General features: G+C 50.3%; 1 non-coding gene across 1 annotated transcript; it reads left to right on the top strand.

Annotated features, from left to right (window-relative positions):
• The first annotated feature begins 22,222 nt into the window (after positions 1-22,222).
• Positions 22,223-22,295, top strand: LOC133751764 (small nucleolar RNA SNORD103/SNORD85). Its single transcript, XR_009864859.1, has one exon. It is a non-coding gene; the product is annotated as a small nucleolar RNA SNORD103/SNORD85 (small nucleolar RNA).
• Positions 22,296-24,748: the final 2,453 nt, after the last annotated feature.

The raw sequence follows: 24,748 nt of genomic DNA, 5'->3' as shown, positions 1-24,748 counted from the left end.
TCTTTCTCTATCTCTGTCTCTCTGCCTTTTGAGTAGCTGAAAATAAATAAACATTGTAAAACCAGCTAATCTTTCAATTCTATTTCCCACAAAGTTTTTGCTGTAGTAAATACAGCAAGTCGGTTTGGACAACTGTTGACTGGCACCAGGGGCTGCCTGTGTCATGGTGGTGACATGTCTCTTTAGCAATTGACATTTCCCCCAAGGGTTTGAGATTAGCAGTTGGGCAACAACCTGGTTGAGATGAGTGACCCTGGGGGCCCAAACCCGGTGCGGAGGCAGCAAAGCCAGGAGGCAGCTGCTAACCTGGGAGACTAGGATGATGGCATCTAAACTAGGAGCTAGCAGGGTGAGTCTTCCACCTGGCTGCACATTGGAACCACCTGGACAGCAGAGACAAGAAGTGGAAGAGGAAGCCTCCATGCCCAGGGAGCGTGATTTCATTCATCTGAGATGGGGCCTGGACTTCGGGATTTTTTTAAAGCTCTCAGATGACTAAAATGTACAACTGAGTCTTCAGGCGTAACTCAATAGTATAGCCACTCAGTAGGATAGCCATTAGAGCGGGGTCGATAAGAGCAACTGAAATTTTAAGAAAACACCGGGAGAAAGCACATAGTTGGTGCATCCCTTATCTGAAGCCTGGGTTGAATCCCAGCTCCTTTGCTTCTGCCCCAGCCTCCTGCACCCTGGGAGACAGCTCAAGTGCTTAGATCCCTGCCACCCGTGTGGGAGTCTCAGATGGTGTTCTGGGCTTCCGGCTTCGGCCTGGCCCAACCATGCCTGGCTGCCGAGGGCACGTGGGGAGCGAACCAGCAGATGAAGGCTCTCTGTGTCCAGCTGTCTCCTCTCAAATAAAAGGAAAGTAAATAAATAAAAATTGAAAGAAAAAACAGCAACTTTTCAGAGGTAGTGATGATGCTAGGGAAGATAGGAAAAGATATATATACTCAGTGGCTATAAGAACCAAAGAATTGGGTAGGGGTGAACTGATGGGATAAGCTGATTAATGGGCATGAGCAGATGGCGTGGAGTCAGGGAGGAAGTGTCATGGAAAGGGGACAGACAGTGGCCTGTGGTCCATGCAGCAGCCGGAAGTGAGGGGCACGTCACTGCCCCAAGGGGTGACAGAGGAGAGAGGACAGGGTCTGTCCATGAATGGGCCGGGGAAGGGAAGTGTCCAGTACAAAGCTAGGCTTCTGCTCAGGCTGGGGAGCTGGAACATCAGTTTGTTTGCCTTGGGAATGGACTTTCTCCCGGGCTGCTGGTAGCTGGAGGGGTCCCCACTCAGCCCCGTAGGCCTGTGCTAGGGCTCAGCTCTGTGTGCCTCACCAGCCCTCAGCTATGGCCCCTTCCCTGGGGCAGGGGCAGGGGAAGGGGGGTGGGGAGGCCTCACTTGGTGTGAGCTGCTAGAGCCTGAGTTATCTCACTGTCCAGGCAATCTGACCAGGGGCCCTCGTCTCCATACGTAGGAAACACCAGAAAGCCCATGACACACCGCCTTGGACTGACTCAAAGAACTCTGATGCATACTCAGATAAGAAAGAACTGCTTTCAGGAAGTCGAGAGCAGCACCGTCGACATCGTGATGCTGGCTTTGGCCCTGTCCGCGCCTGCACGGTGTGGTTTCGATCAGGAAGCTTCAGGCACCAGAGGCAGGATACAGACACCAACACGGTGAGGGGTGGGGGTGACATTCACGCTGACGGCCATCAGCCACTGCTGAGCGTCAGATCGCAATGCCGGCAATGCTACAGAGCACGTGGCTGAGCTGGAACAGTCCGGTTTGCGATCTGGCCACACCTCTGTGGGAACCCGTGCCCAGCAGCACTCAGCTGCCAGTGCCCTTAGAGAATGCCCCATCACCTAGACAACACATCCACCTGCAGGTCACCGCGGCGATCTTCCTCCCTGCCTTCCTCCTCCCTTGAAATATTCCAGAAGCAACGCAAAAACACAGCAAAAGCCCCATTTTTTAATGAAACAGGGAAACTCTCAGAGCCTCAAACCACAAACCATAAAGTATGCCCTGTGCATGCTGCAGAATCTGTCCTAAAATTGGTGAAATGCTGCGAGCCGGCTTGCACTGCCCCCAGCTGTAAGCAGGAAATGAAGTTCCTTAGACATCAGTGTCACAGTCCTAAGGGACAAAGCATTGATTCTTGGATCGGCATGGTGTTTCCCAAAGGGAAAGGGGGACTTGCATTACCAGAGAGAGAGACGTTCAGGTGACACATGGACAGTCATTAAGTTATATTAAATAACATAATGAAAAATGATTCCTTTTTTAAGTTCTCGTCCCCTTGTGATTCAATCAAGGAGAAAGTCTTGGTTTGGTTCCAACAGTCTTAGCTTTTCTATAATTGGTACTAATCTCTCTTTCTAACAAGGCCAGTATAAACTTCAGACTCAGCCTCCAGCAGATGACTGTATCTGCTAGACCATGCTATCGATTTTTATGAATTATACTTTAATAGTTATTTCTTCTTTGTGGCGAGGGATGGTGTTCTTTCATTTATGATTTTGATACACCTCCTTTTCCAAATAAGTACAAAGCAGAAATTGATTGTAATATGAGTGATAGGCAGATAAGGTAAACATTGTGGAAATTTAGATGTGAGCAGTAAGACCCAGAGCTCACAGGACAAAAGGCCGTGTTCCTGTGAAGCACCAGGGGAGGCCAGAAGCAAAGAGAGGAGCCAGTGTCTGGCCTAGCTGAGATGCCCACGCACCATGCCTCAATGCCTGGCATCAAGCTCCGCCTAGCTCCTGATTCTGGCTTCCTCCTGTTGTAGCCCTGGAGGCACCCTGGGTCCCTGTCACTCCTGTGGGAGACCCACATTGAGGTCCTGGCCCAGCCCAGGCTGTTGGAGAATAAACCAGTTCTCTGTCTCTCCCTCTCTCTTTCAAATAAGCCCATGGATAATTATAAAAATCAAAGAGAAGCCAGCCTGAGTTATTTATTGCCTCTAAAGCAATGGGCAAGTGCCCTGGCAAAGAGAGAGTGAAGTGGTGGAGGGGCCATTGCTAGATTTTAATCCAAAGAGAGGGAGGCCAGTGCTGGGACCTCACTTACTCCTGAAACCCAAACCTGAGTGTCTCAGACACTCTTTCCTGGAAAGAAGGAAGCAGACCTGGAGACACACCCAGGGAAAGCTGCCAGCGCCACAAGGTTCTCCTGCCCCTTTCTATGTTATTTACCAAATAATTCTCGTTTGCATTAAAGAAGTTACTGGCCAGCGCCCTGGCTCACTAGGCTAATCCTCCGCCTGCGGCGCCAGCACCCCGGGTTCTAGTCCCGGTCGGGGTGCCAGATTCTGTCCCGGTTGCTTCTCTCCCAGGCCAGCTCTCTGCTGTGGCCCGGGAGTGAGTGGAGGATGGCCCAACTGCTTGGGCCCTGCACCCGCAAGGGACACCAGGAGGAAGCACCTGGCTCCTGGCTTCGGATCAGCGCAGCTCCGGCCGTAGCAGCCATTTGGGGGGGTGAACCAATGGAAGGAAGACCTTTCTCTCTGTCTCTCTCTCACTGTCTAACTCTGCCTGTCCAAAAAAAAAAAAAAAAAAAGTTACCAACTGATCTCACTTTAAAACTATATTTTTAAAAAATCAGGAGTAGGCACTGTGGTGTAGCGGGTAAAGCCGCTGCCTCTAGTGCTGGCATCCCATATGGGCTCTGGTTTGAGTCCCTGCTGCTCCACTCTCTGCTATGGCCTGGGAAAGCAGTAGAAGATGGCCCAAGTTCTTGTGCCCCTGCACCCTTGTGGGAGACCTGGAAGAATCTCCTGGCTTCTGGCTTCAGATCAGTGCAGCTCTGGCCGTTGCGGCCAGTAGGGAGTAAACCAGTTGATGGAAGAACTCTCTCTCTCTCTCTCTCCCTCTCTGCCTTTCCTTCTCTCTCTGTGTAACTCTTTCAAGTGAATAAATAAATCTTTTTTAAAAAAATCAAAGAGGAAGTTCAGGGATACAAATATAGAATCATAGAACAACAAAGGAGAGACTCAAGTGGCAGAACTCAAGGGAACAGAGAAAAGCACTTCGGAATCAACCAAAAACCCCAATGAACGCAAGTGAAAACACTCTGTTTTCTTATGGAACAACATAGAAAAAGAACAAAGAAATTAAAATAATTATAAAAATGTGGCAGTTAAGGAAAATACACAATGGTTGTCCAATAGACGCATAACTGGCATTCCTGAAGATGCCTTCAGAACAAACAGAACAATGGAGCAATGGAAGGAATGTCTGAAATGAAGACTGGAGAAAGCACACACTGGGAGAGCGAATTGAGGACAGAGCAATCAATAATAGAATGCATCAAATCAAGAAGTCAAGAGCAACACTTACTGTTAAATGACAATGAAGCAAAGTCTACACAATTTAGGGGTGGGAAAACGTGAGTCATGATTTTTAGATTCTGCCAAGTTGTTCCTTAAGTATAAAGGCGGAAATGAACTACAGGTAACCAGATTCTTGGAAATTTTTCAAAGTACTTTCATGGGGAAGAGAGGGGAGAGGGCAGTGGGAAGACTTCTAAGGATGTCAATGTACTCATCTCTCACGGCAAGGAAATAATTCACTCCACAAAGACAAGCACATGAGCACAACTTCTTTACACAAGCACAATTCCAACCTCCCAATGATTATTTTTTTACTTTGTCTTACCTTTAAAAGGTATATTTTGAGAATTTGGGGGGCCAGTGCTGTGGAGTAGAAGGTTAAGCCTTCTCCCGCAGTGCCGAAATCCTGTATGGGCATGGGTTCAAGTCCTGGCTGCTCCTCTTTTGATCCAGTTCCCTGCTGATGGCCTGGAGAAACAGTGGAAGATGGTCCAAGTCCTTGGACCCCTGCACCCATGTAGGAGGCCTGAAAGAAGCTCCTGGCTCCTGGCTTCGGACTGGCACAGCTCTGGCCATTGCGGCCATCTGGGGAGTGAACCATCAGATGGAAGACCTCTCTCTCTCTCTCTCTCTCTCTCTCTGCCTCTCCTCTCTCTGTGAAACTCTGACTTTCAAATAAATAAATCTTTCAAAATCAAAAATAATTAAATTAATTTTAAAAATTTTGGTAGATATATCAGCACTTTTAGCTGAAGTTCAGAAATTCTTTCCATTGTACTTCCATTAAACTTAATTTGACATGGAAGAAGCCTGCAAAGCAAAATCCCACAAGACAGCCCCGTGACCCTTGTCCCCAGGTGTTACTCCTATGGCTGTGTCCCATGGCAAGAAAGATTGTACAGATGCCATCAAGGTTACTAATTAGTTGGCTTTCAGATAGGGAGATTTTCTGGGTGTGCCCAGCCCAGTCACATGAGACCTGTACAAGTTGAGTTCCCTCCAGCTAGTGCAGGTGGAGAAATCACAGAGATTCCAAGCTTGAAAAAGGTGGTGATTTGAGCCGAATCCCACCGCTGGCTTTGAAAATGGAAGGGACCCCCAGGGAAGGCCCTGAGAGCTGCCTCCAGGAGCTAAGAGCAAGGCTTTGCTAACAGCAAGCAAGAAAGCAAGGCCCTCAGCCTTTCACCTGCAAGAACCTGAATTCTGCTGATCACCCGATGAGCCTGCAAGCGGGTCCTCGCCAGTGCTTCCGGACAGGAGCTCAGCCTGCCCAACACCTCGACTTCAGCCTTGTCAGATACTAAGCAGAGAACCCATTGGTGCTGGCAGAGTCCTGATCTACAGAACTGTGATGTAGTACACGCTATTCTTCTAAGCTGCTCATTTCGTGGTCTTCAGTTACACAGCAATGGAAAGCTAACGTGAAGGGGACACATTTTTCCTCTGCTCCAGACATCTGCAAAGAGAGTCGTCGTCGTCAGCATCAGCATCACTCCCAAGGCGTCCTCGCCCTGTGGCAGCTCTTGATTGCCTCTGGATCTGCAGAGCTCAGCAAACCTGAGCAGATCCCGAATGCTCCATAGGAAAATGGACAGTTTTGAGCAATGGCTGAAAGACCCCAGTTTGGAATTAGATGAATGTGAGTTACACCTTGTTACTGGTTGACTTTTTAAACACAGGAAACATGATTTCATTTATTTATAATGATTCATGTGTTTGTTCATTTCAAAGGCTGAGTGACAGAGAAAGAGGGACACAGACAGAGAGGTCTTCCATCTGCTGGCTCATTCCCCAAATAGCCACCATAGGCAGAGCTGGGCCAGGCTGGAACCAGGAGCCTGGGACTCCATCTGGGTCTCTCTTGTGAATGGCAGGGGCCCACGTACTTGGGTCATCTTCTGCTGCTTTCCCAGGTGTGTTACAGTGAGCTGGGTGAGAAACAGAGCAGCCAGGACCCGAACCAGCACTCTGGTATAGGGGCTGGCATCACATATGGCGGCTTTACCTACTGTGCCATGATGCAGGCCCTAGAGAACATGATTTTAAATTTAGAAAGAAATAGAAAAATTGGAACCAGAAAGCTGGAGATGAAGATGAGAGGGTTGGGAAACAGGAGGGGTGGGCAGGAAAGTAACAGGGGCAGAGCAGATAAGGGAAGGGAAGATGCCCCCAGCCACCTCCCCACTCCCAAGTCCCATTCCTCAGAAGTGGCACTTGGGCCATCCTCCACTGCACTCCCGGGCCACAGCAGAGAGCTGGCCTGGAAGAGGAGCAACCGGGACAGAATCTGGAGCCCCGACCAGGACTAGAACCCAGTGTGCCGGCGCCGCATAGTGGAGGATTAGCCTATTGAGCCGCGGCGCCGGCCTCTTCTGTACCTTTCAACAGTAGACTTCCACCGCTGTTTACTGACTTAGTCATAGCTCGTCTGTGTTCCTCCTTCTAGGACAAATGCAAATCGAACCCATTTTCACTGCCAATCCCTCTTCCCTTTGTCTGTTTGTAGTTTGTTTCTCTCTATATAGATCACCTTTGCGTCGTTGACATACTTATGCCTTTCTTTTTATTTTATTTGAGGAACAGAGAGACGGAGAGCTTCCATCCACTGGTTCATTCCCCAAATGCCCTCAACAGCCAGGGCAGCATCAGGCCGAAGCCAGGAGCCAGAAACTCCATCCAGGTCTCCCACGGGGGTGGCAGAGACCCAGGTACTTGAGTCATCACCTGCTGCCTCCTGGGTGCACAGTAGCAGGAAGCTGGATGCAGCAGAGCCAGACTTAAGCTCAGGCGCTCTGACCCACGATGCCCGTGTCCCAAGCAGAGGGTTGGCCACTGCACTAATGCACACAACCTCCATTCTTATTTAAAGTGAAGCCCAGAAGAGGCCCTTTGTCCCCTGGCAGGGCTTGTTAATGGCAAGGCTCCAAGCACTAAGGAGTCCTGAATGTTAAAATATGCTAATTTCTCTCTCTTGGAGATAGTCAATTTTTTTTTCAACAGTGAGATCTGACAGTGTCTTTCCTAGGTGACAGATCTTACTTCAGGGCTTGGGGTGGGGTGGCAAGACCTACTTGTTCCATATGCAGACTTGCAACTAGTGCCCTGTTTTCTGCCCATGGTCTCAACCCTCTGCCACGTTGAGTGCTGTCACATCCTGAGATTTAGCTAGAAAAACCAGCCTCCTCCCACTCTGCATTCTTCTATGTGTGCTGCAGACAGTGCTCTCCAAACCTCCTGCCATCCCTTGATTTGTTGCACTGCTGAGGGGTATGTGAACCACTCTGGAGAAACCCCCCATCTAGAACATGGCCTTGTCTTCCCTGGTGTGGCAAAATTAACGAACGCTGGAGCCTGGTTGCAAACCCACTCCTTGATTCCCAAGTGGAGGCGCCTGCCACTGACCACAGTGCTCCCATAGCAGTGCAGTAAAGAACAGATAAGAAGGGTGAGGGGTCCAGCACTGGGGTGCAGTGGGTTAAAGCTCAACTTGCAATGCCGGCATCCCACATGGGCACCAGTTTGTGTCCTGGCTGCTCCACTTCCACTCCAGCTCCCTGCTAATTTGCCTAGGAAAGCAGCAGAAGATGGCCCAAGTGCTTGGGCCCCTGCACCCAGGGAGACCAAGAAGAAGCTCCTGGCTTGGCTCAGCTTCAGCTGTTGCAGCCATCTAGGAAGTGAACCAGCAGAAGGAAGACCTCTCCCTCTCTCTCTATAACCATCTTTCAAATAAATCTTTTTTAAAAAAGTTTTATTTATTTATTAGGTAGAGTTACAGACAGTGAGAGGAAGAGACAGAGAGAAAGGTCTTCCTTCCATTGGTTCATCCCCAAATGGCCACAATGGCCGTAGCTGCTCTGATCCAAAGCCAGGAGCCAGGAGCTTCTTCCCGGTCTTCCCACATGGGTGCAGGGGCCCAAGGACTTAGGCCATCTTCTACTGCTGTTCCAGGCCATAGCAGAAAGCCGGATTGGAAGAGGAGCAGCCGGGACTAGAACCAGCGCCCATATGGGATGCTGGCGCCGCAGGTGGAGGATTAACCTACTGCACCATGGCGCTGGCTCCCAAATAAATAAATCTTTAAAAAGAGAAAAAGAAGAGGAAGAAGGGTGAGAAGCCTAGGCCTACTTCTCGACAGAAATTTGGAATTGCTCACTTTTAAGTGCTCACAGCATCCGAGGATCATATTCTTTCCTTCCAAGGTTGCACACTTAAATATGTGCCTAGGCCAGAGAAAGAAGCCAGCTGCAGGGTAGTAGGGTGAGGGGGTGGTACCCCATTCAGAATGACAGTCAATCCTCAGGTGCAGCCAGTTGCTGCGACCCAGGAACACAGGCTTAATCTTATAATTTTCCAAGAAATATCAAAATCCAGGTGAAGTAGTAACTTAAGGTGCAGGCAGGGGGCAGGCAGGTGGCTCAAGGTAACCACTGACACTGTTTGGGATTCTGCTTCCCATACCAGAGGGCCTGGGTTCAAGCCAGTTCCACTTCGATTCTTCCTTCCTACCTATGCATTACCCAGTACATGACAGATCAAGTACCTGGGTCCCTATCACCCACATGGGAGACCCTGGAGTCAGTTTTGGGCTCCTGGTTTTGGTTTGGTCCAATCCCAGTGGCCTGGGCACCTGGGGAGTAAACCAATGGATAGAAAATCTGTTTCTCTCTCTCTCTCTTTTTTTATTTTCTCTGTCTATTTTGAAAGAGAGAGGGAAACGAAAGAGAGAGAGAGAGAGAGGAAGAGAGAGAGAGAGAGTGAAAGAATAATAGCCAGATGACTCAGATGCAGTGTCCCATGTCAGAGAATCTGGGTTTGAGCCTCTGTACACCTTCTGACTCCAGCTGCCTGCTAATGCAGACCCTGGGAGACAGTGGTGGTGGCTCAAATAGTTTGGATCCCTGCCACCCACTTGGGAGACCTGGATTGAGTTATTGGCTCCTAGCTTTAACCCTGTCCAGCTCTGACCATTGTGGTCATTTGGGGAGTGAACCAGCAGATGATGGGAGATGAGAGCAAGCACACACACTCTCTCTCTCTAACTAAAAAAAAAAAGTAAATGTTGGCAAATAATCCATGCTAACCATGGCTTAGGCCAGCTGTGGCTACTAGCTTGCTGCCTCTAGACATTGCACGTGGGAGACAACACCTGAAACAGGTTGTGACAGGAATCGGAGGTGGACGCCGCTGCAGGCCCCTTCCACCCGTCACAGTGGGTGACGACGACAACCCCAGGCCATGCCTGCTTAGCCCCCGAGTTTCCAGAAGGTGCGTCTGATCACTTCCAGTTCTGCCACACGCACAGCCCTGCTGCCTCTCGCCGATCCTAACCCAGCCGGTCTCTCCTCTTTTCTCCTCTTGAGTCATTTGGCTCAAAGCTACTTCTCCCTTTTGGATGACAAAGCCAGTAGCACATTTCCTCATGAGCACTAGCCAGGTGTGGAAGAGGAGGGGAGGGAGGTGGAGATCAGAACCCCTGAGCGGGTCTGGCGCTTGGGTAGCTGTCTGCACGCTCTGTCCACCAGGAGAACGTCGCCCACTGGCTTGGGCGACACTGAGATTAGGAAGTGCAGGGGGAACCATCGCTGTGTGAATGGCTTGCTGCCCCACAGCCATCAGCTCCAGGCCTGCCTGGACATTGGGAAATGGATCAGAAACTCTTTTACATCATTGGGCCCAAGCTTTTGCATCTGTGCAACTGGGAGAATGAACACAGCTGTTGGTATTGTTCCGAGAATGAAATGAGTTCATGTGCAAGGTGGCGGTGTTGTGATTACGTTACCTCCGTTGGAGAAACTAAAAATGCATTTGGATTGCACAAGGTAGGGAGAGGAAAGCAACCTCAAAAATATCCCAAGGTCTTTCTGTGGTGAAATTTCCAGCCATGTCAGGGTGGAGGCCAACCCTTGTGACGCAATGGGCTGCAGCTTATTTTATTTAATTAAACCCATTTCAATAACAAGACACCTAAAATAACAAACACAACACAAAAGGGGGTGGGACTGTCATCAGGAGTCCTTGGAGTGTCTTGATTCCTAGATCCAAATGGCGCCATGGGAAGAGTCCTTCTGGAAACATGGATTTTTTTTTTTTTTAAGATTTTTATTTATTTAGTTGAGAGGTAGAGTTGCAGACACAGAGAAGGGGAGACAGAGAGGGAGGTCTTCCATCCTCTGGTTCGCTCCCCAAATGACTGCAACAGCTGGAACTGGGCCAGTTCAAAGCCAGGAGCTTCTTCTGGGTCTTCCACATGGGTGCAGGGGCCCAAGGACTTGGTCCATCTTCCACTGCTTGCCCAGGCCACAACAGAGAGCTGGATCAGAAGTGGAGCAGCCAGGACTCGAACCAGCGCTGCCGGTAGAGGCCTCGCCTTCTACGCCACAGTGACAGCCCCAGATTCTCTCTAGTTTTCAGGAATTTTGTCTGCGCCCAGAAAATTGCCTTTATACTTTACAGTCCTTTGGGGAAACTGAAGAGAACTGTGATGCCAAGGCCACACTGAGTTCCACTTCTGCCCAGCTGTCCCAGAATAGGGACCTCTCCAGTTCCTTTGGTTGGGAGAGTACAATCCACTATGGCTGCATCACAGTGGTGTACGTTTCACATGGGACGGAACGAAGACTCGCCGGCAGACACCCTCACAAAGCAGTTTCTGTAAGAGCAAACGATCTGAAAGTGACATCCGTGCTCAACAACAGGGGAATGGCTAAATAAATCACGCTTTTGCGATGCAGGCGCATGTGGCCAGAACAGGTGTGTTTGCCCAGTGCTTAACACCAGGTAATGGCAATGCCATAGATAGCCTCGGCCTGCTGGACATGACCATGGCCGACTGGGAACAGCCACTGCTTCTGCCCAGTGTGAGCCAACTGAGGCCACACAGAAGCCTGGCTTTCAATTCTGGAGCTCAGCTGTTCTCTGCTGCTGAGCCCCTGTGACCCACAGAGAGGTGACATTGGCAGCTTTCAGAAGTGGGGCTGTTGACACCAGGCGGACACATGCGGTGACCATCAAGGTGAAATGGATGCCACAGACCCTGCTTAATCCTTGCATGTTTGCACCTGGGGAAAAGCCCAGATGTCACCAGTAAACATTTGCTGAGAAGCTGCGTGTGGGACATGGCCCCCATCAGCAAGGCCATCCCCAGCGAGAAGAACCAGGTCACCAGGACACGGAGTGAAAGATCCAAGTGCATCTCAGCTGTAAGTGTCCGGGGAAGCAGTGCTCTGCACGCTTGTTCTAAGGCTGTGATTACATGCACGAGAAAGTTGCAATGGAGTCCTTACTTTTATTCTAGGCCCCAGGACCTGTGATGCAGGAGGGGAGTCTCACTTGAAATCTAAGGGAGTGGGTAGGATAAGCTCAACAGATGACTGTTTCCAAAGGGGTTGGAAAGCCTTCTGGGGGTGGCGTTGTGGCATAGCTGGTTAAGCCTCCCCCTGTGATGCCAGCATCCCATATGGGCACTGGTTCAAATTCCGCCTGCTCCACTTCCAATCCAGCTCCCTGCTAATGCACCTGGGAAAGCAGTAGAAGAGGGCCCAAGTGCTTTGGCCCCTGCACCCATGTGGGAGACCTGGAAGAAGCTTCAGGCTCCTGGCTTTGGCCTGGCTCAGCCCCAACCATTATAGCCATTTGGGGAGTGAACCAGTGGATGGAAGACCTTTCTCTCTCTCTCTCTCTCTCTCTCTCTCTCTCTCTCTCTCTCTCTCTCTCTCTCTCCTTCTCTCCCTATAGCTCTGCCTTTCAATTAACTTTTGTAAGGAAAATTCTTCTGAAAAAAACATCCTAGGAGAAGCAGGAGCCCCAGCCAGGTACACATTTCCGTGATAAGAAAGACAAGGTTGGCCGGCGCCGTGGCTTAACAGGCTAATCCTCCGCCTTGCGGCGCTGGCACACTGGGTTCTAGTCCCGGTTGGGGCGCCGGATTCTATCCCGGTTGCCCCTCTTCCAGGCCAGCTCTCTGCTATGGCCCAGGAAGGCAGTGGAGGATGGCCCAAGTGCTTGGGCCCTGCACCCGCATGGGAGACCAGGAGAAGCACCTGGCTCCTGGCTTCGGATCAGCACAATGTGCCGGCCGCAGCGGCCATTGGAGAGTGAACCAACGGCAAAAAGGAAGACCTTTCTCTTTGTCTCTCTCTCTCACTATCCACTCTGCCTGTCAAAAAAAAAAAAAAAGTCAAGGTCATCAAGAAACGGGACAGTTCAGACGTTAACCTCCTGGCTGGGCCACTAAGGCTTCCGCTGTCTCCAGCTCCAGTGCTGTCCTCCCTGGCTGACACGAGAAGAATGATTTTGCCAGGAGCTCTCCTCAATGGGGGCCCATCCATGGTATCGCACTGACTCCCCTCTAAGAGTGAACTGCGGGCAGGACAGGCAGCCTCCCTCCCAATCCATCCCAGATGTCCTGAGTGAGGTCTGGACCCAGGGCATCAGTGATGGCACCACACGGAGCCACAGCAGCACCAGCAGAGTGTGTGGTATGTAGTAGGACCTCGGTGGTACCCGGCACGTGTAGACTTCGGCAGGTGCCATTAAAAGTGGGACCCCCCTCCCCACCCCCAGCGATCACAGAGAAAGGCTTTGCAGATCCTATGTGAGAGGGTGGGGCCAAGCTCAGAGGACATGGTGACCCCATCTCTGCCCACAGGACCCAGAGGCTTGAAAACCAGAATGTATACAGATGGGGAAACAGAGGCCCCGGGTCGGGGGTAAGTTGCTCGCCCAGAATTTTAGAGCTGGTAAGTGACAATCTGGATCTTCTGCTTGTTCTGCTACTATGAGGCCTCTAGGGAGAAACCAGAGGCTGCCCAAGGAGTGTTCGCGATCCAGATCGCATGGGGAGGAGCAAGCCTCAAGCTGGGAGGACGTTTTGGGTTGTATTATGGAACAGTCTGCAGGAACCTGGAGAACGGTAGTGTGGTCCAGGGGTCAGCAAACTGTGGCCCGTGGCCCAGGGCCGCTCCTGTTTTTGGCCTGTGAGGCAACGTTTGACATCAGCCCCAGGACGGGGGACACTCACTGTGAGCTGCATTCAAGTGAAATAGGGTTCCATTTAAAAAAGTCCCTTCTTTCCATTAGTAGACCTGTATAATAAATATCACATCCAATTAATATATTTTGGTTTTAGCCATACAGCTCGTGAACCTTTGTTTTCTCTCTTGTTAGAGCAGCAACTGTGTATTATCCTTGGTTTTGCCTTTTGACCTGCAAAGCCTAAAATATTTATGATATGGTCCTCCACAGAAGCATTTTGCCAATCCCTGGAAGTCAGTGCTAGAAAAAGTCCTGAAGTGCAATTTTTCTTTTATCGCACACTCTCACCTGTCACTGGAGGGAAGGCCGTGGAAGCCAGGGGGTCTCATCTTCGTGCAAGAAAGAATTCAAGTGAGAGACAGAGAGCAGAGTGATAAGGCTATTTGGGGACAGGCCATTGTCAGAATGGAAGGGACTGAGAGAGAGAGAGAGAGCGCCCAGTCCCTGGCACTGGGGGAAAGCAAGGTTACATGGTTGAATGGAGAGAATACACCTGGGCAGGCCCCACGGGTGGCTCAGCTGAGAGGCAGAGGACTGAGTGCACCCTCTGTTTGGACTCCTAGGTTTTTAGGGGAGTCTGTTTACCCCGCTCCCCCTCTCCTCCAGGACAAAGGATGGGAAGTCCTAGGGGAAGGGTTTGTTGGGTGAAAATTAGCAAATTCCTCCCTAGATGTGCTGGGCAGAGTAGAGGGGCTTCCCTTAGGGCGTCTGAGAAGGTTTTATCGCCCATGGTATCAGGTCAGGTCACCCATTTGGTTCTGAGGAGAGAAAGTTCTCCAGGGAGCTTTACCTGGGGGAAGGGCTGGGACCACCTGGACAGTTGGCAGGTTCTGAGCAGGACTTTGAAGTGCAAGATGCGAGCTTTGGAGTTTCCGCAGTAGATGCTGGTCTTCAGGCCTTTCTCACACACACATAGGCTAAACTTCTGCCTTCTTACTTGACACACCCATGAGAATTGGGGCATGCATGCTATAAGTCATGCGTATCACATACTATACTGCTCGTGTGTGCAAGCAACATAGTTAGGACCATGCAGTCAAACTGCCCTGTTCAGACTCCAGAACTACTACTTACTAGCTTTAGTTTCCTCAGTTTCCTCAGCTGAGAAATGGGGATGCTAATGTCTATTTTACCGGATTGTTGTGAGAATTAGCTTCGTTAACATACGTATATAAATGAAGTGCTTAGATTGTTCCTGGTGTGTAGTCAGTGCTAAAAAAAAACCTCACAGACATCAAATAAGGATTCAAATCAAGGAGATAATGTTTCTTTTTGCATTCTTATCAGGCACCTCTCATCTGCCCCAGATATTGCATAAGGGAGTCCATTGTTGATAGAGGTGACTGCCAGGGGACAAAGACGGATGACAGAAGAACTGCTCACTGGGAGATAATTAACTGACTCTTGGGTGGCCTGACTTTAGGGCTGACTGGCTATGGGTGAGGAGAGGAATTGAGTAAGGGCTGCCCCTTTGTCTCGACCACATGCGTCTTGTAATCTCTTCTTTGATATCAATCCTTACTACCAGCAAAGAAGCAACCAGCCATGGCCTGCGTGGTTTGCTCACTCATTCTGTTAGGTAGGAATTATATGAGCTTAGAGCTTAAGTGTGTGTAACATAAAGGCCTAAAGAGAAGACATCTATGTCCAGCATATGCATCTGCATCTCGAAGTCATCCGATAACGTTTCAGGGGCAGCCCAGTGTTCACATCCTGCCCTGTCCCCTTCTACCCGATAACCTGCCAGGTGGGGGCCCCCGCCCCTTCTACCTGACAATCTTCCACAGTCTCCCAGATGCAGCCCAGTATCTGCATTTCAAACACCCTGCTCCCGGATCCTGATTCTTCAGAGGGTCTTGCTCACCCTTCCTCTAAACCCAGGATGGTGCCAGCTAGGCTTCCTCCTGTCTGATACCTTCAGGGGAAAACTCAGATAGGAGTTTACATCCATAAAGTCTTTTGTTTCAGGAGGAGATGTGTGAAGACAAAGACCCATCTCCTTAACCCCCCCACCCCCAGGCCTCAACTGGACTGCGCGCTCAGCCCTCTGCATCTATGCTGAGTCGCCCAACTGCCTGCCCAGGTGTATTCCCTCCACTCAACCATGTAACCCTGCTCTCCTCCAGTCCGAGCGACTTGGCACTCTTTCTCAGGTTCTGTCTGGAGAGGTGCCCACCCATTCTTACAGATGTTCCTTCCCCAATAAACTGCTATTTTACTTTTCCACTACTCTCTGTCTCAGGCCTGAATTCTTTCTTGCACAAAGACAAGAACCCTGCCATTCACTGGTAACAATTCAACAGTCTTAAAATTGATTTATTTATTTAAAAGTCAGAGTTATAGAGAGAGAAGGGAGAGACAAGACAGAGAGAGGTCTTCCATCCACACTCATTCACACTCCAAGTGACCACAATGGCCAGAGCTAAGCCAGACTGAAGCCAGGAGCCAGGAGCTTCATCCGGGTCTCCCAGCCATCTTCCACTGCTTTTCTCAGGTGCATTAGCAGGGAGCTGGATCGGAAGTGGAGCAGCTGGGACTCAAACCTGTGCCCATATGAGATTCAGGTGTCGCAGGTGGTGTCATAAGCTGCTATGCCACAATGCTGGCCCCCATTCAACATTCTTGACTGAGCCCTTGATGTGTGCCATGGGTATAGGGGTCATAAAGAAGAATCCCAAACATTGCTTGTCTGTAGGAAGCTCATGGCAGGGCAGGAACAGACAGAGAACCAAGTGTGTGCCACAGTGTCTCCGAGTCCTAATAGGACCCTCTTTAGGACCTGAAAAGGAGCAAGCGCTCAAACCCACTGGGAAGGGAGAGCAGGGACCTTGGGGGATAGAATGCTCATCCCAGTAAGAGGGAGCAGCAAGAAAAGAAAAAGGCACAGCACAGAGGCAGGTGTCTGGCTCAGTGGTTAAGTTGCCACTTGGGTTGCCCACACCCCCTCCAAGAGTGCCTGGCTGTCCCAGCTCTTCTGCTCCCTGGTAATGAGTACCACGGAAGGCAGCAGGTGATGGCTCAACTACCTGGGTCCCTGCCACCCATGGGGGAGGCCTGGATGGAGTTCCCGACTCCTGGCTTTAACCTGGCTCAGCTCTGGCTGTTGTAAGCATTAGGGGAGTGAATCAGCAGATGGAAGATCGATCTCTCTCTCTCTCTCTCCCTCTTTCTCTTTCTCTCTCTCTCCCCCTCTCTTTTCCTCCCTCCTCCCCCTCTCAGACTTTCAAATAAGATGAAAATAAACAAGTAAAAATTTTTAAAGGCATGATAGGCACCAGCATTGTGGTGTAGCAGGTAGAGCCAGTGCCATATGGGTGCCGGTTCAGTCCCAGCTGTTCCACTTCTGATCCAGCTCCCTGGTACTGGAATGGGAAAAGCAGCAGATGATGGCCCAAGTGTTTGGGCCCCTGCAACCCATGTGGGAGACCCAGATGAGGCTCCTGCCTCCTGACTCTTGGCTTTGACCTGGCCTAGCACTGGCTATTGTGACCATTTCCAACTAGTAGATGGAAGATCTCTCTCGTTCTGTCTCTACCTCTTTCTGTAACTCGGGCTTTCAAATAAATACATCTTTAAAAAAGGGGGGGGGGGGCATGGCAAAGCTGGGATAGTGGTAGGGACTATAAACTCCTGGAACCCAGGACAGTTAGGCTGTGCGGGGCAAGGAGTCCTGCACCTGCCTGCAGCGTGCTGGGCTCGGGCCTGCCATGCAGGAAGACCTGTAGAGCTGGGAGACAGGGCGGTGCTGTGATAGGATTCTCATTTCAGAGAGATCCCATCACACACTAATGCTAGTCTTTCGCGTATCACACACCCTGGCCCCCAAACCAGACCCTGCCTGCGGTGTCTTCCTGGCACAATAAGCATTAAGAGTCCCTAACACACTACGAGGTCCCTAACACACTACACTCTGTTGTTTTAACTATGGGCGAAAGGTGGTGCGAATGTCAACCTAAGCTACTTTAAATGGTATGCTAATGAGTGGTTGGTTCAAGTGAGTTCCTCTCAAAAACGCAACGTAACAAGCTTGGCCTACATTTACTTTTCAGGGGCTTGGTTGCCTGCTTTTATGCTGAAAATGAAAACTTATGGTTTTAGAACCTGTTTTTTTTTTTTTTTTTAATGATGATAAATTGCAGTAGGAGCCATTTCTCAACAGCGGGTCTCTCCCATTCACTTCGTTTCTCCCTCCATCCTCTCTTTCATCTGCCGAATTGATCAGGCTCCTCTTTCTGCGAACAAGCAGATGCCTCTCTGAAAACATGGGTTTGCCCTCAGCATCTCGGATTGTGGGAACAGATGCTAGAAAAGCAGATAACCTCAGACCCTCGAGGATGCCATAGCCCCAAAGAAGCCAGAACCACATCACACTGAAGTTCTGAGGTTTTGGTCTTTGATCTTCAAAGTAATATATGTTCTCTGAAGAACACAAGAGCACACAGAGGAGTAATACATCGACGGGGAGAGACGATCTTTTATCCAACCATCTAAGGACCACCTCTGCCACTACTTAGAGCGCCTCCTTCTAGGACAGGCATCCCCTGGGTGTCTGCGGGACATCCGACCCATCCCAGGACCCCCCTACCTCCACAGCTGCCCAGGTCCCTTACTGAAGGGGCTCAGTATTTGCACAGAACGTCTGCACACACTCCCTGTGCTCTCCATCCTCTCTGTGTTACTGTGACACCCAATGCAGTGCTGTTACACCTTCTTGTGTAGGGGAGAAGACAACTCGAAAGAGCCAGCACACGTCTGGTGCTGAGGCGGCGTATTTCTGTTTCTAATATTTTTGATCCACAGGTGGTTGAATCCGAGGACTCAGAAACTGCAGCCATGGAGGGTCAGCTGTGATTTTATCCCACATTTTTTTTTTTTTTTATCCTCAACACATCTGGGAATCAAATGAAGCACAGTATTAGACCCTGCCTTTTTTGGCTTAATGTTATATTAAAGGCATTTCCTACATCAGTGCAGTCTCTTAGTAAGTATGGTTTCTTATGACTGCCTAATAGTCTGTAATTTGCGTATGCACCAATTTCCTAACAAATAACCTACTAACCACCTTTAAGTTCTTTAGGACATTTTATAACTGCAAACACCACTGTGATGAAGAATCCTGTGCACGTTCCATCTTATTGCACTAGTAGATTCAGGGAAGAGGTTTGAGTAGGATTTTTTAAAAATTGTGTATAAGGGCCAGTGCTGTGGCGTAGTGGGTAAAGCTGCCGCCTGCAGCGCCAGCACCCTATATGAGTGCTGGTTTGAGACCCGATTGCTCCACTTCATATCCCGCTCTCTGCTGTGGCCTGGGAAAGCAGTAGAAGATGGCACAAGTCCTTGGGCTCCTACACACACGTGGGAGACTCAGAGGAAGCTTCTGGCTCCTGGCTTTGGTTAGGCCCAGTCTGGCCATTGCGGCCATCTGGGGAGTGAACCAGAGGAAGGAAGACCTCTCTCCCTTCCTCTGCCTCTCCCTCTCTGTAATCTGCCTTTCAAATAAATAAATAAGTCTTTTTAAAAATTGTGTATAACATAATATTTATCACTTTAACCATCTATAGGTGAAACTCAGTAGAATTAAATGCATTTGCAATGGTGTTTAACCATCACCACTATCTGTCCCAAAAACATTTCAATGTCCCCACCATAAAATCTGTACCCACCAAACAGTAACTTCCCATTTCTCTCTTGCCAGCCTCTGGGAACCTCTATTCCAATTTCTGTCTCTTCTTTTTCCAGGGCTTTCATAGAAGTGGAATCGTACGCAATTTTTTCCTTCTCTGTCTGTCTTATTTCATTTAAAATGATGTTTTCAAGGTCCATCCATGTGTTAGCAGACATTAAATTTATGTTCCTTTCTGTGGCTGAATAAGACACACAGCACACACTCTGTTTATACATCTACTGATGGAAATTTTGGTGGTTTCCACCTTTTTTTATTGTGAATAAAGCTACAGTAAACACTGGTGTACACGGATCTGAATCCCTGCTTTCACTCTGTATGACTATATACCTAGAAGCAGACTTGTTGGATCATTTGATAATTCTGTTTGACTTTTTGAGGAAGCTCACTTGATTGTACAGAGACCCACACTGGAAATTACAGATGGGCTTTGCATGGTAGCGGTGCACTAAGGGCTAAGGGGAACTCCTATGGCTACACTGCCCTCGATGTCCTTGGTCTGCCATCAAGACTGTGGAATGATCACACGGTTATATGCTTTAAGTTAAATATTTAGAGAATGTATGGTCGTTTTTAGTGTTTATTCATTTTAACCAACATTTTATTCACCAACTCATCCCAAACCAGGCTTCAACTATATGGTGAATATGAAACCAGTTCAAAGCTGGGGTCTTGATCAAAATGCCTTAGACGTCAGCAAAAGTAAACAGATCTGTGAGTGCCTGTTGTGTGCACTGTGCACTATTTATCCTCCTGGGAAATACCAGGAAAGCTTGGAAAATTGTTGCTTTTTCATTCATCTATTCAAAAGCATTTATGAAGAAAGAGTCATTATGGGTAAAGCCCTGTTCTGTGTTCTATGTAACCAAGTATCACATTAGCTAAGTCAACAGAGGTGTTTAAGAAACAGCAGGAGGGCATGTGTTTGGCACAGCAGTTTAAAGGCAGCTCGGGACCCCTGCCTTCCACAGCAGAGAGCCTGGGTTCCAGCCTTGGCTCCACTTCCATCCCAGCTTCCTGCTAATGTGCACCCCAGGAAGTGACGGTGATGACTGGCTCCCTGCCACTAGGTAGGAGACCCAGATGGAGCGCCTAGGTCTCAGCTTCAGTCTAGCCTAGCTCTGGCTGTTGTGGGCATATGGGGAGTTCACCAGCAGATGGAAGATCTCTCTGACTTTCAAATAAATAAAAATAAAAATAAAATTTTTTAATCCTCCACATTACATTAAACAGAAAAAAGGACGAGGAAGATGAGGAAGAAGAGGAAAAAAGACAGAAGGCACGTCCCCTGGCAGTAAGGTGGCAGCATTCAAATAGCTGGATAAGGAGTGATAGGCATTGCTAGACAGGAACAGTCGCTGAGGGCCACAGCTAAGGCCTGGCTGTGTCACGCTTCTGCAGTCTGAGGGGTTTCAGCAGGTGCATTAGCTCCCATTGCTGCTGTAAGAAATTACCACACACTTAGTGACTTAAAATAACACAAGTTCATTGTCTTATAATTGCAGAACTCAGAAGTCTGAAATGGTCTCCCAGGCTAAAATAAAGGTGTTCGCAGTGCTGCATTCCTGGGTGGAGATTCTATGGGAGAACCTTGTCCTTCCTAGATTCTTTAAATTTTACACGTACACTTGATCTTAGCCAAAAGGTCAAGAAGCGATTGATTCTTTAAACGTTTAACAAAGATTTATTTTATTTATTTGAAAGGCAGAGTGGCAGAGAGAGAGGTTCACTCCCCAAAAGACTTCAACAGTCAGGGGTGGGCCAGGTCAAAGCCAGGAGTCAAGAGCTCCGTCTGGGTCTCCCATGTGGATGCAAGAGGCCCAAATACTTGGGCCATCTTCCGCTGCTTTCCCGAGTGCAACAGCGGGGAGCTGGTCAGAGCAGAGCTGCCAGGAATTGAGAAGCGGCAGTCCCCCATGGGATGCCAGCATCGCAGGTGTAGCTTACCCCACTACACCACAGTGTCTCCCCACCCCCAAAGCAGTCCTTTGGTGAACTTTGCTGGACAAGTAAGTCTTGCATCTTTAGTTTAGAAAATCCCATAAGCGTGCATTCCTGCCCTCCCTTCCAACCCTAAATCCGCATTCGGGAAGGAACAGGAACAAGAGTTGTATTGGTGAGCCTGCCCGAAACACTACCTGTACCATGAGGGCTGTGAGCTGCCCAACACTTTCAGAGCAAAGAGGGATCCAAGCACGGAGTCTCTGGGCTCAGACCTGATGCCCTGTTACCAGCAAGCAAGAGAGGAAACAGCAAAGGGAATGGAGATATCTGTGGCTTTCCCATCATCCCAAGAACAAGGATGCCAGCCATGTTGTTATGGTTTAAAAAACTGTTTTTGAGCTATGTGTGTTCCATGGGGCCTTGGGTGTCCTGTCTCGGATCTTCCCATGGCTCACAGCTAAAGCATGGCCACTTCTACAGTGACGCCCATGACCCCCAAGTCTACTTTAGCCTCCTCCCACCACTTCCCCCATCTCTCTCAATCTCAGAACCCAGATGTCACGTCCCCAGCATGGACCACCTTGGGAAACCGTCTTGCTGCTATGCGTCCTTGCTTGACTGCCGCCTATTGTCCTCCCCTTCAAGAGTACGAGGTCCAGGGAAGGAGGGAGCTGCCCCGTCCTGCTCTTTGCTGCATACCCCATGCTCGGCATGGCCTGGCGCACAGTAGGGCTGACGATACACACTGAATGAATGAGGGCTGTGCCTAGGCCACGGCACAAGCTCCTGCATGCCCCACGTCTCTCGAATTCCGAGTGTGAGTTTTCCCCCGCCATCATCTCCCACATCCGTCTCTTCCCCTCCGTCCCTTCCCCTCCGTCCCTGGGACTATTGCGATGGTCATAACTGCTCCGGCTGCCCCACGTGTTACTCCTGGGTCTCACCCTACCGCTTCCCCCTCTGTAAGCCTCAGCCTCGGTGCCACTCCACACACGCCAAGGGGCTCTGCACTGTGTGTGTGTCGGGGAGGCTATAGGCGCTCCCCTAGGAGGGTGGGAGGAAGGAGGTGCAGATGGAAAGCCACCAACACGATGCTTCTCCCACTCCTTTGCTTTGTTCTCTTCCCACGGGATTTAAATTTTTTGTGTCAAATTTTGCTAAGGGGGAGTTGGAGGTTTTGTGTTTACCAAGGGGACTGGAGTGTGGGGTTTAAAAGTATAGAGAGGGTGGCAAGGATGATATGTATTTGCCCTCCCTTAGATCATAGTTCGTTGATGACAGCATTGTTCTGATCCAGTCTGGGGAAAAAAAAAGTAACGAGAAGGCCCGCCTGTGGTGCAGTGGGTTACCTCTGCCCAGGATGCCAACCTCCCTAGGGTGCTGGTTCGAGTCTACTTCCGATCCATCCCTTTGCTAATGCACCTGGGAAAGAAGCAAAAGATGAGCTGAGCACTTGGGCCCCTGTGCTCAAGGGAGAGACCTGGATGGAGTTCCAGGCTCCTGGCTTTGGCCTGGCCCAACCACAGCCATTGTGGACATTTGGGGAGTTGAACCAGCAGGTCAAGATTCTCTCTCTTCTCTCTCTATAACTCTGTCTTTCAAATAAATACACAGCTCATTAAATAATTAATTAATTAAAGAGCGCTGTTTGCTGTAAAGTCTTAGCCTCTGCCTCAGCCCAAGCAGTTCCCCCGTCCCCGACCTGTGCCTAGGAACCTTTGCTGACTTCCGGGGCCAACTCAACTCTTCTTCCGCTTCCCTGGTAGAGCTGACCGGCCCCTCCCTGGGCCCCAGTGCTGTCTCCACAGCTCTGATGGCTCAATCTTTCACCCTGGCTCAGAGCCCCATCAGATCCGGTGGCTCTCGAGAGTGAGACTCAGTACTTTATAGTGAAGCCCCAGGCTTCCCTGTTCCTCCTGACAGAGCGCAGGGCCGATCCCACGGCCCACAGCAGGGCTGCGTCTGCAGGCGGCTGCAGATCACGTGTCCGGCCTTTGAAGGTCAGAGGCATGCTGGGACTTGGGTCCTTTGCTGCAAAGTCAGCGTACACTGCTCTCACGGCCTGGGCTCCCCTTCGGTTAAGCCCTGGGGCAGACACTTGGCCTGGCCGATGAGATACCCACATCCCGCATCAGGGTGCCTGACTCGCTCTGGACTGCAGCTCCCTGCTGTTGTGCACCTGGGGAGGCGGCAGTGATGGCTCTGGAAGCTGGCTCTGCCAGCTGCACGGGAGACCCAGGCCGAGTTTCCAGTTCCTATGGGCATTGGGGCAGGGGCCGGAAATGCGTGCTCTCTCTTGCTCTTACTCTCTCTCTCGCTCGCTCATAAATTTTTAAAAGTAAAAAAAAGGGCTGGCACCATGGCTCACTTGGATAATCCTCCGCCTGCGGTGGCAGCATCCCATATAGGCACTAGGTTCTAGTCCCAGTTGCCCCTCTCTGCTCTCTGCTGTGGCCGGGGAAGGCAGTAGAGGATGGCCCAGGTACTTGGGGTCCCTGCACCCGCATGGGAGACCAGGAGGAAGCACCTGGCTCCTGGCTTCGGATCAGCACAGCACCAGCCGTGGCAGCCATTTGGGGGGTAAACTAACGGAAGGAAGACCTTTCTCTCTGTCTCTCTCTCACTGTCTAACTATATCTGTAAAAAAAAGAAAGAAAGAAAGAAAAAGAAAAAAAAAAAAAGTCAAGCCCCAAAGAAGTTCTTGTACTCCATCAATGTCCTACTCATCTTCTACTCAGCTCCACCTAGAGTGAGATAGAGTGAGACATTCCTTACAAAATCATCTCCCTTACCAGTATGTACACTGGTCACCCACCGTGTGCCAGGACCGCCTACTCGGTATGGACTCTGATCACCCACCGTGTGCCAGGACCGCTTACTCGGTATGGACTCTGATCACCCACCGTGTGCCAGGACCACTTACTCGGTATGGACTCTGATCACCCACCGTGTGCCAGGACCGCCTACTCAGTATGTACACTGGTCACCCACCGTGTGCCAGGACCGCTTACTCGGTATGTACACTGATCACCCACCGTGTGCCAGGACCACTTACTCGGTATGGACTCTGATCACCCACCGTGTGCCAGGACCACCTACTCAGTATGTACACTGGTCACCCACCGTGTGCCAGGACCGCCTACTCGGTATGTACACTGATCACCCACCGTGTGCCAGGACCGCTTACTCGGTATGGACTCTGATCACCCACCGTGTGCCAGGACCATTTACTTGGTATGTGCACTGATCATCCATCATGTGCCAGGAACTGGGTTACCCTCCAGAAGGCTGGTGGGGGAGAGAGACCTTTAACCAGCCAGGGAAGGGGCTTATAACCCAGCTGGGGACAGAGGAGGTGTCTGGGGGAGGTGCCAACTGAGTGGTGCCTCCAAGCCTGAGGAGGAGCTGGGCAGGCAGAGGGCCAGAGGCGGCTGTTCCAGGCAGAGGGGGCGAGCCGGGAGAACAGGGCTCCCGGGGGAATTGCAAGTGGCTGCTGAGGAGTCCGCGCGTGTGCCAGGCATCGCTTCCCGGGGTGGAACCCAGGGCCCCGCCCTCAGGAGCATGCGGTAAGCGATACTGGAAGATGAAATGAACAGCTGTTCAGAGCGGTTTCTTCAGCCTTGCCGCTTGGGAAGCCCGCATCCCACAACGGGGCGCCTGCGTTGGAGCCCGGGGTCCGCTCTGATCCCAGCTTCCTGCTGAGGCACGCGGCAGGTGAAGGCCCAAGTGCTCGGGTTCTTCCCACCCATGT

The sequence above is a fragment of the Lepus europaeus genome, chromosome 22 (genome assembly GCF_033115175.1).
Source record: "Lepus europaeus isolate LE1 chromosome 22, mLepTim1.pri, whole genome shotgun sequence".
Classification (NCBI taxonomy): domain Eukaryota; kingdom Metazoa; phylum Chordata; class Mammalia; order Lagomorpha; family Leporidae; genus Lepus; species Lepus europaeus.
This window is presented reverse-complemented; position numbering and strand designations above follow the sequence as displayed.